At 29.7% G+C, this 12,139-nt stretch overlaps 1 protein-coding gene across 1 annotated transcript in view; it reads right to left on the reverse strand.

The window, feature by feature from the left end:
- LOC122268271 (uncharacterized) overlaps positions 1-12,139 on the reverse strand; it is a 56,430-nt gene that overhangs the window by 30,564 nt on the left and 13,727 nt on the right. The window contains exon 2 of the mRNA XM_071183025.2: positions 9,365-9,428. The gene's annotated coding sequence lies outside the window, so the exon portion shown is untranslated. The remainder of the gene's footprint in view (positions 1-9,364; positions 9,429-12,139) is intronic.

Consider the following 12,139-nt stretch of genomic DNA (forward strand, 5'->3'; position numbering starts at 1 on the left):
TAGTTCTGAATGATAAATTTAAACTAGAATTTAGCTATTCTGTTTTTAAGTTACATATTGAAATTCATATCGAGCTCACGCAATAATTAAACTTTATTGTGCGGTATGTCATCTTAAAGTAATAAAGAGATAATCTATGTATATATTATTTGAGAATAAAGTTTTCAAATTAAGAACATATCATTTTGGAATTCTCCGGATTTATAAAGCAGGTAAGTGTTGTAATTTTTACTTAAATACAACATTTGTTACATTACACAACAAAAATTTACTTGTAAATATTTTTTTTTTCTTATTTGATGATGATTTTCTATAGAGTGGTTTTCTACGTCCGATTATAAATTTTAAAAAAAAACATGAACATTTTTTTTTAATGTAAGGAATTTTTAGAATTATTTTTTTTGTCCCGTTAGCATTCTTTATTTTACGTTTTTTAGTTTCCAAATAATGATTTTTATTGAAACTTAAAATCTTTTGATAAAAACTTTTTTTGAAAAATTAAATTATATAAAATTATGAGCTTATGTGTACTTTTTGCTTATTTTAATGTTTGAAGTAATATAATTCTTAAAACTATGGAATATAAAGTTTAAATAGGCTTTTTATTTTATATCAATAAATTTAGTGCAATGATTTCGCAGGCATTAGGTTTTAACTCTAATAAGAAGACACATATTATTTTTCTGTTTATTTACGAATATTTTTCCGATGAGTTTTGGATGTTCCTTCGCTAATAAAAAGAGATACTTTTTTGTTTTTGCTTGCATACGAAAGAATATCAAACATTTTCCTTTATTAAATTTAATAAGCCACAGCAAAGAAGGAGCGTTATAATGCTGCATGCTACATTAAAGACGTCTCCAGAGCAACTAAATGACTGTTCATATGGAAATCGCAGGAATTCGTCTCATACAACAACGCCCCCTATAGTTCGTTGCGATCGCGAATTTTATATACTTTTAAAAACCTACACGAAAGAGTTTCGCTATTAAAATCTTATCTTTTCTGAATGTTGCGAACCATGAGTTGAGGGTTAACTGATCTAAGTCTTAAATGTATGTATTATTCAAATAGATATTTTTTGTACATTTGGGGCATCTATTCGCTTTTGGTATCCAGTGACTTATCTTAAACTTATCGGTTATAAGGACCCTGCGTTAGCGACTGCTTTTTCAAGTTGTCACTCACACCGACATTATATTTCTTTCTAGCACGCTTCATTTCTGCACTTAAAAAAACAATGAGTTTAGCGAGCTTCAAGGATACTTAATTTTTTCCCGTGATTTAGACTGCTTCTATTTTATATATATATATATATATATATATATATATATATATATATATATATATATATATATATATATATATATATATATATATATATATATATATATATATATATATATATATATATTGTAAAAATGGTGTTTTCATGACAGCAAGCGTTTTTTTCTGTAACAATGTTCTTCTCAAAAAAATTTCATATTTTCGATACTGTACCTGAACTACTTAATGCCGGAAAAAGTGATTGTTTAGAAACCACCCCTCTGAAATATGTAAAATGCTGAAAATAAAAATTCGATCTAAATTGGCGCTGTCATTTGTGAATATGCTTCCAGATTTTTGCTTTTAGATAGAGAGAGAAAAGGAGAAATATTTTTCGTGTACTTTTTCATTTTCACATTCAAACATTCAACATTCAAACTATTTTTTTTAATTTATTCTCTAAATTAAATTGAAAACTTTTTTTAACTAAAAAGGGCTTTCTGGTAGGACAAATAATTATTCGATAATTGATTTCAAAAATGGGCTGATTAATCAGCCGCAATAGTGTTGTTTGAATGAAGTTGAATATGTAAGAAATGTCTTTTGACAAAGAAAAACTTCAGAAAATATCTGTAAGCATTAAAATCAGGCCGAAGTTACTAAAAAACTGTTTTTAAATACTATTTTTTTTCGTTCAAAATGAATACCAAAATTATTTTATGTTATGGAGTCATACCAAGAGAATTATCCTCAGTGTTTAACGATTTCATTGATTTCAAGAATAATTCATTAATTCAAATTATTAAAATTGTTTGTATTTCAAAATATTTAGTAATTTCGAAAAAATATTTCCAAGAGCAGAAGCCATTTCTTTGTTACAATCGAAGGAAATCAACAACGTTCTTTTCCTTATTTTCATAATTATGAATTATAGAATTGATTAATATTTTAAATACTGCTTATTAACTGAATGAAATTTAAATTGGCTTATTTCCTACACTTTTTGCCTTTACTTTTCCCTGGGATCCCGGTAAAAAAACACATGAACCATACACATAATGACATAACGGCACGACAACATGTTCCAGTCTTTTTCTAAAGCCTAATTAATTTCTTTAAAAAGACAAATGAAATGAATAAATAAAACGTTAAAACATTCTTAGTAATGTAATAATTCTTAGTAATTAAAGTTTAATGTAAGAAAATAATTTATGTAAGAAAAACGCAATTATTTATTCCTCTCTTATCGAATCTTAAAAAAAATTAAGGAAATTAAATGAAAACTAACGGAAAAAAATGCTAAGAATAAGAAAAGGAATACCGAAAAGAAACAAATAAGAGATTTTCATAAACTCCCTTTTATATTCTTCACACGTACCTACACATTACAAAACATTCTATTTACAGTGTGCTATGCTATATATATATATATATATATATATATATATATATATATAGTAAATATATATATATATATATATATATATATATATATATAGTAAATATATATATATATATATATATATATATATATATATATATATATATATATATATATATATATATATATATATATATATATATATATATATATATATATATATATATATATATATATATATATATATATATATATATATATATATATATATATATATATATATATATATTTACTAAGAAAACTACTTATATTTGTAAGCACTCAATTCGCTTGAAACCATTAATGATACAGTCAGAATCAGCCCATGAAGTTTCACAATGTTGGCAGATAAAGAAAGAATATTTTTATTTAACTTCACAAAAACACGCAAGTTTTATTAGACTCTCAATTATCTGCTACATTCACCTCACATTTTACCATCTTCGAAACTTATCAGGAATTTTGAAGCACTGAATATGAATAAATTATCTCTCTGTTATATTCTGTAAAAGAAAACCAAAACAATTTTAAAAAACTACAAACATATTTACAAAGAAAATTTATATTTGTAGGTACTCATTTCGCTTGAAACCATTACTGATACAGTCTGAATCAGGCTATTAAGTTTTCCAATATTGACAGACAAAGGAGGAAACTTTTTATTTAATATCACAAAAACCTGAAAGTTTCATTCCCTATCTTCGAAACTTACCACAAATTTTCAAAACACTGATTATGAACAAATTATTTTTCTGTTACATTCTGTGAAACTAAACCAAAACAATTTTAAAAAACTACAAACATATTTACAAAGAAAATTTATATTTGTAGGTACTCATTTCGCTTGAAACCATTACTGATACAGTCAAACTCAGCCCATTAAGTTTCTCAATATTAATATGACCTATCATTAACCAGCTGTTATTAAGGCTTCTTCACTTTTTAACTGCGTTTTTCAACAACGTTACGAAGGTAACAGTAACACTATACATTGATGAAGTTAATGTGAGGGCAGAAATCATTAAATTTGATGATCAACGATATTTTTACTCGTTTCAAAAAATAGAAGTCGAGCCTAATGATGAGCGCAGTTTCGTTCCTAAAATCCATCACTCCATTGGAGCGATCTTAATAGATTGGGTGATGGTAATGTTAATAACTATCCTATGATGCTCATCATAAATTTTTTAAACTTTTATAGTTATCCCGAAAACAGGAATCCCGCTAAAGGGATCAAAAATTCGATCCAAAGGTTTTAAATAGACTTTATTTTAGAGATTTTGTTTTCATTTTAGAATTTATTTTTAGAGTTTTTTTTTTAGTATAAGAAAGTTTTATTTAAAGATATTTAATGTAAGGGCTTTACTTTTTGACAACTACACTGTAAAAATTCATGAATAAAATTACATTGTTAGAATATTCATTCTAAAATTATGGAAAAATAACCGGCAGAAGTCTTTCCATTAATTAACCATAAGGTACGGTTTTAACTGTTTGTATTTATTACGGTTAGAAATGCAAAACTATACTGTTTTTAAACCGTATAGTTTTATATTCATTTTTTTAGCCATTTACAACCAGAGCGGTTTTAAAATCATAAAAATGAAATTTAACTATGCTTTTTGCTTGGTAATGGGCATTAAAGTTAGGTTGTGGTTGAGTTGTGTTTTATCAAAGGTACCATGGAATGTTGTTATGAGAAATGTAGGATTTTTTGTGCTAATCAGCTTTATGCTGCGGCTATCTATGAGTGAATGATATAATCGCATTCCAATTGTCCAGGGTCTCCAATTGAAGAATGCAGGACACTGGATCAGAGGAAATAATGTGGTGTCTCCATTGAATTTCGACCCCCATTCTGTCGGTCATGAGATTAACTGATCAGCCCTGTCGGCTATAATATATACCCAGCTGCAAGAAACTAAGTGGCTTTCTTAGGTGGACCTAATTGGCGCGTAAAATTCTGTTTTTTTTAACCGTTTTAGGTTTAAAAAACAGTTTATAAGCCATTTTTCTCACGGTTAACAGTTTGAATACCATTTTATTTATGGTTATTTGACTGTTTCGTTTCAATATGGTAACATAACAATTTCCGAAGTCATAGATGTAGAAGAAGTGCAGCTTCTGTGATCAATGAAGACCGGAGCACCAAAAGGCAGAAGGCTGACTCAGCTCCTTCAACTGCATACTTTAGCTGGGCATAGTGGAATGGCCTTCACGCCTAGGGTGGCCCTACCAGGAGATTAAACTCCCGACGTACTTCGCCCATTCCGCCCAGTGACACCACCCCGCCACGATGAGGCAGTATGCAGGACTTGAGGTGGCCGGCAGCTGTTACGTAAACCCGTAATGGCCGGTGGCCATTACTGGTTTACGTAACAGCTGCCCCAACGATATTGTCCTCTTTGAGGCTGACTTACAACCGCTCAGTTTTCGAAGAAAATCAATGCTTGTCAAATATTATAACAAACTACTCAGTTTTGGTACTGGTAACCGAACGTCAGCTTTCCTTCACAGTTGGAGAAATAACCAAAGGCTCAAGAGAAACAGCCCTTTCAGTCTAGTGATCGGTGATAATTTGACTTCTGAAAATGTTGAGCCGCACTATCTGAACTCTTGCGTTGATCCAAGCGAGGGACTCCAGAGAGTGTATTTCCACCCATTTCTTCCTGTACATGTCAGCAAATCTTCTGACGTTCCTGAGTATCTGAGACAAATTGCTCTTGAATTGATCAACAGAATTCCGAGTGAGGCAACTCTTATTTATACAGATGGCAGTAGGAATGCCGATTCTTGTTCTGGCAGTGGAGTCTTCGTCAGATCCAATCACAGCTCTTACCATATCAAGTTGAGAAATCCTGATCACTGCTCTGTCTTTCGCAGCGAGCTGATCGCTATAGATGCTGGATTGAGCGCTGTGCTTACTTTTCCTGGATCAAATGACATCTGGATTTTGAGCGATAGTAGGAGTGCAATCCAGCACCTTTCGGATTGGCATGGGGTGGGTGACAGTGATGGAGTTTCAATTTTAAACAAGCTGAAGACCCTTTCTTTCTCCCATAATATACACCTGCAATGGATCCCATCTCATGTCGATGTTGAGGGTAATGAGATTGCAGACTCCTTGGCTAAGAGTGGAACTGATCTGCCCCTGCATTCTTCGGCATCTCTGACTTTCTCGGAGCTCCACTCCCGTTTTAACAGGCTTCGTGATCCTGTGGCCCCTCCTGTTCGTCATTGGTATCAGTGCAACCGCCCAGGTGGCAGCCTGACCCTTCAGTGCAGCAGGCGGGATCAGACGGTTATATCAAGATTTCGAAGCGGTCACCTAAGAACTATGTTGTTCAGTAATGGTTCAAGAGTTTTCCCTGTTTGCACTAAGTGTAACGACCAACAAGCTACTCCTGAACATATACTTCAATGCCTAAATATCTCTAAAGTGGACCTCTTTTCAGATCCACTTTTTGTTACAGACCTACTCAGAGTCTCTGGAGTCATGGACTTGGTTTAGCTCCGCTAACCGTGTGGGCCAGCAACAACAACATAACAATTAAATAAATTGTTATTTAACCTTTTTTCTGAGAAATTTTTAACAGTGTACTATAAAAAGCTCTGGGTACATTCATAAAATCCATTTTTATCGTAAAATTTCGTACCGTAATTTATGCAGCAATATTTGTTTAATTACATTGATTCATTTCTTCGATTTTCTGCTAAAATTGTGGCATATCAGAGATATATTGTTCCGTGAAATTTTATGAAAAAAATAGATTTCACGGTAAAAAATACAGTATCGTAATTTGATCCGGAATTTGTTTACAGTGAAGTGTGCACTTTTAGGAATATTTCTTTAATGAACCATAATATCGTTCAAATTTGTTGAAACTTGTTAAAACTGTTAAATTGAATCAACATATAATTCTGTTTGAATCACAGTATCAAGTAATCAAATTTTTGTTTTATTTGACACGAAAATATTGCTTAATATCGATAATGTGCAGCAAGTTAGCACAATAAGGCTCAATGCGTTCCAAATTTTCTAACAGTACAACGTCACATGATTTTATTTTGATTAAGAAACAGTGATCACCTGTTTTGAATCGTCCCCTATAAACTCCCATACCACACAAATGGAATGACTTACATATTATTTAATATGTAAATATTTTATTACTTTATGAATATCTGACTGACGTTTAGTTTGAGGTTGCAAGTATTGTTTTTAATAATTATGTTCACTCGCGCATTTTTATATAAAGAAAAAACTATCAGAATTCTGATAGACGGAACTTAATATTCCCCACGGAAAAATTTAAACAATAAAAACAAAAAATAAGTTTCTATTGTTCGCAAACGTACATTTCTCTGTAAAATAATTGTCAGATAAGACTGTTCAAGTTTTAAAGAATCTAAAACTGTATATAGAATGTTACGTTGTAAGTGGCTTGTCGATAGTTTTAATATTTTTCTGTAAGTAAACGATAATTGCATGCATTTATTACATATCTGCAATGTTCTATTCTTTACTAGCTGTTTTTCAGAAACGTTTCTTTGAAATATTGCACACTTCAGCTGCCTATTTATTTTCCAGTTAAGTACTTGAATTTTTCACCGCAAAGTAGGTTATAAGATTCCTGCGTTGACAAGAGCTTTATGATGATTGCAGGTTATTTTTAATATTATTCTCTGCATTTTTCCGTTATTCATGCAGTACGTGTTGTGTGAAAAAAGAATTAGATGCGCTATCAGACAAGTGAAAGAAGTATTTAATAACTAGCAATTTTATGATTACTTCAAGGTATACATTTTTGTGTAAATTATACATAAGAAGATAAAATAAAATATAAATGATTCCGTTGTGTAACACAGGAATAAATTTCGTTCCTAAAAAAATATATAGTTTTGAACACTGTATTCTGAAATCTATATTAAAATAATTGGGTGAATCAATGTTCATTTCTGCATGTGAAAAAAAATATGATCAAGTAAAAAATGTCACAAAATAGCAAGACTGGGAAGTTTAGAGAAATTCATCAACAGGGAAGTAGCGAAAGAATTTTCATCAGGGATTGAGGATGTCACAAACTTCCAATGCATATATAAATGTGTGGATAATGAACTTTAGATAGTTAACCCGAATTAGTTTTATTTTTTCGAATACGTTTAACAGCATTTCCTCTGCCCATTATGAAATTCTACATTTTTGTTTCTTATTGAGTTAGAATCATTTAAAAAAACATTTAATTAAAAAAATAACAAATTTATTTTCCTAAGTAAGAAAAATAACAAAATTATTTTTCTTACTCTATGCTACTGTTTGAAGAACTGCTGATTGGCGTAAAAGACAGATGACAAGTATCCAATTTGTTCCAATTTATCAGTATTTTAGGTGATAAACTTATTATTAAAATATAATACAAGAAACAATAAATGGAATGTGTTTTTCTGTGTGAAATAATGAAGTGAATGTGTTCACCATAGCTGAGATGAGAATATATCCAATATTTTCCCTCATTTGGAATAGCTCTCAAATTTTGAGAGACAGTGTGTTTATGCTAGTGTCATTCACGTGTTAAACGCTCGAGCAGTTTCAACTTTTTCCACTTTAAGATCTTTTGAAGACTCCCAGAAATAAAACTCACTTTTGACGATTCAGCAATCCTTGGCCAGTATTTCGTTCATTTTGAGAATCATTTTGTCATGAAATAACTGTCAAATTTATGACGAAAATGTTTCCTCAACTAAAAACGAAATTGTAGTGCATTGTGGGAGATAATTATCTAGAATTACTAAACTAGAATAAAGAGTAGACAATCGAAAATAAAGTGACAAATTAAGCAGACCGGTCTGGAAGGTAGTCAAGGAGTTAGCCTCGCCCTAGAAAGATCCGGGGTACGATTCCCGCTTTGGGCGTGAGTGTAATTTATCTCTGTTCTATCTATCCTAGTTGTGTTGTGCATGACACCCACGTTGTTGCTAATTCCCATCTGGTCTGACGGGAGCACACCCACGTTAAAGTGATTATTAGAGAAAGGGAGGTTTTTATTTATTTCTTTTTGGAAAAAAGTGGAATGAGGAAATATTTCTTTAATTTTGAAAAAGTCCGTATCCTTGGCGAAGCTTATTTCTTCATTTTGACTGATAATTGTCGTAGTATATATCAAGAAACGGTTTCGTCAAAAACGAAGAGTAATAATTGAGTGTCTATTTTTCACAGTGAAGTCAATGAAATTTTTCTAATATGAAGTAAGTGTTTCCGCTTCTGTTTCTTGGGATTATTCATTTTAATTTATTTAAAATACGCAGAAAGATTTTTACTAGATTTTTGGAATTGTATAAGCATGTAAAAAAATTAAAACTTAAGTAAATATTATTTCATTAAAAATAACTTTTCCTGGCCATAGATGGTGCCACTGGAAAACATGAGCAATCGCTCCTCTTGCCTTAGTGACCAATTATTAATCAAAGATTACATTAAAAATTATTTCCTAAAATTTTTGTGATTTTATAACTCTACAGAAAGAAGAGGATCACTCTCTAAGGCTATCGTCCTGTTAACCTAGTACATTTAAGAAATAATCAGTATTAATTAGCTAACTCCTTAGAAATTACAACAAGGCTATGCATATTTAATTATTAAAAAAAGTTGATTTAAAAATTTAAAACGAAATAGCTTACCCTTCAGACTGCATAAAAGTTCACAACAGAACTGCAATTTACACGTATATCATTTCTTGAGAACCTGTAGATAATATTTCATAAGAAAAGTAAAATAAAATTTCTAAAACAAAATTTCAAATATTTTGTTAACAAACAATAAATATGTTATAGCAATATATATATATAGATTTCATAATAACAAACTTATCGATAGCTGTTGAAGTTTTGTCGAAGCAATCACAACTGGAAAACTCTATTAACAAAAAGTTACTCTAATGATTTCAGGTTTTTGTGAAAGTTTTGATAATTTTTATAAAGGTGTGATTTTTTAAAAGATATATCATAAAAGCCTGCATCTTTAAGTTCTAACAATAATTCTAAGGATAGGTTTTCAAATATGTAAAGTTATACACTGAGGAAAAAAATGGTCAGAACTACCATAATATGGTAAAATTTACCGTCTTTCTGGCTCTATGAAGAAACCTAAAAGCTCGGTCATTTCTACCGAAGCACGTTGGTGATGATTTTTATTCAGTGATTTTGGAACAATAAAGTAAGTTTTAATAAGCGACAAAATTTAGTAAATACGGTAGAATTTGGTAATTTCGTCATGATACCTTAAGAGCATAGATATAAAAGCAATTTATTTGGTTAAATTTACTTTTCAGTTTGGTACTGTTTATTAATGTGTGGTAATATGAAGTATACTTTTGAAAAATCGGTACAGAGCTACCATTTGAGCGAAAAAGTTTACCAAATGAATATTTTAAATCCCTTACACTTTTGAGCTATTAACCAGAATTATGATTTTTTTTAACAAAAATGTCATTACCAGACAGTACCGTAATTTTACCAGAATTTTTTTCTCTGAGTAATAAGCACAAATAAGGGTTTTTTTTTCGTAAACTTAATAATGCCACAGTAGCCTGTTTTCAGTTAGGATGGCTTTGTGTATATTTTATGATTCCATAATTTAGACGTCTAAGATTCACATAATAAGAAAATTTTGACGCATTATATGCAAGTTAAACAACTAACAAAAACGCAAAATTAATTACATAAAATTAGTTATAAAAATTATAATAGCATACCAATTACGCCAAGAAGCCTATTATCAGTCTTTATGAAGATAATATAACCATCAACTGCTAAATTAAACTGAACTATAAAAATTGAAACATTGTTTGTGCGATTAGAGAATAATCGAATTTGTGTTTAAGCACAAGTAATCTGAACTGAAGGTGACAAATAGGACTTTTAAGCGAATTGAAAAACTTCTGCAAAGAACTACAAAATTTGTTTATGCAAGGAGGATTCCACGCAAAAATAATTTTTAGTAAGTATTTATTATTTCATTTTATAATAGTAGGAAATATTTTGAATTTTAAGGTTTAATTTAAGGTGTAACTTATCATATTTGAAGCTCCCCTTCAAATCATTAAGCTTGAGTCCTAGAACGTAAAGATTTTATCATTAGATCAGAAGTTATTCAATGTGGTCCTTTTTTTTGATGCTCTTCACATTAAATGAACATTAGAATTGTGTGATAAATTTGAAGTTCTAGAAAAATCATAGGCAGTTAAACAAGTTTCGATTTAAAAACAAAAAGTTTGATCTTCAAAAGTAATTTTTTTCTAGATGCACTTCACACTATAATGCTATAATGGTTAAAAACAAATTTGTTATTTAATGATATAAGATACATTTGTATTGTATTAACGTTTTAACTTTCTCCGTATTGCTATAGCAGCATTATTAAACAGTTATATATTCCCTTAAAAATTAGATTATTTAACATCTTTGAGAAATTTCAACTATGAAATATTACTGACATCAGTAGCTAAATGTCTTTTCTAAAGTTCTCAAATATTCTCCATTACCTGCTGTCTAAAGTATGGTAAATCATTCATTTTTAAAGCATTGATCGCAATTTTAGCATATGTGTATGATGATGACCATTTCGACATTTGTTTTAGACATTCTGGAGTTAAACCAAGTATAAGTCTTCTTTTCTCACAGAAATTTTGGCCTTTTGTGTACTTGTAAAAAGAACGAAAAATATATCTTCTAAAATAAATTGTTACACAAGAAATTCTAAAATGAACCTTTATCTTAAACTTTCTATTCAAATGACTTTAACATCAAAATATTTTATATTTATTGTTGTTGAATTATATCTCAAACAATACAGATGGAAAAAAAGTATTTTTTAGACTAAACGCTTTGAATAATTTTGCATATCATTTGTTACGGGGAGATTTAAAGTCGTTTTATTTATGTTATTTCAAACATTCGTAAATATTTTATTTAAGAATGCTTTCCCCTGATGTTAAAACGTGGAATTTTATATTTTGAATTTTTTAACCGAATCAGTTTTGAAATTTTGTGCATTTTTCTAAAAAAAATAGTAGGCCTTTTGTCACTATGCAGATGTCGCAATTTAGAATCATTATTTCCAAACGAAATAATATATATTGTGGCACTTTTTGGATTAAATATTATTCTACAAAAACATTTCATGATTTGTGCAAAATGTCCACATTAATTTAATTCGAAAAATTGTTTACTGTAAGTTTTGTATTTGCATAAAAACTATTATGGCGTAATGCTGATATATTGAAAAACTCTATTGCCACATTTGCTATAAGAAATATGTAAAAATAGACTTTCAAAATTTTGACAATTTTCAGATCAAGACTGTAGAAGTACTTTTTACATATTTAAGTATTTTGACAAAATGATTTTAGCAGTTCATTTTTTTCTAAATTTCAGTTCTTCATTATTACTTTTTTT

The sequence above is a fragment of the Parasteatoda tepidariorum genome, chromosome 3 (assembly GCF_982258835.1).
Source record: "Parasteatoda tepidariorum strain Cologne lab strain chromosome 3, Ptep-v5.0, whole genome shotgun sequence".
Lineage (NCBI taxonomy): Eukaryota > Metazoa > Arthropoda > Arachnida > Araneae > Theridiidae > Parasteatoda > Parasteatoda tepidariorum.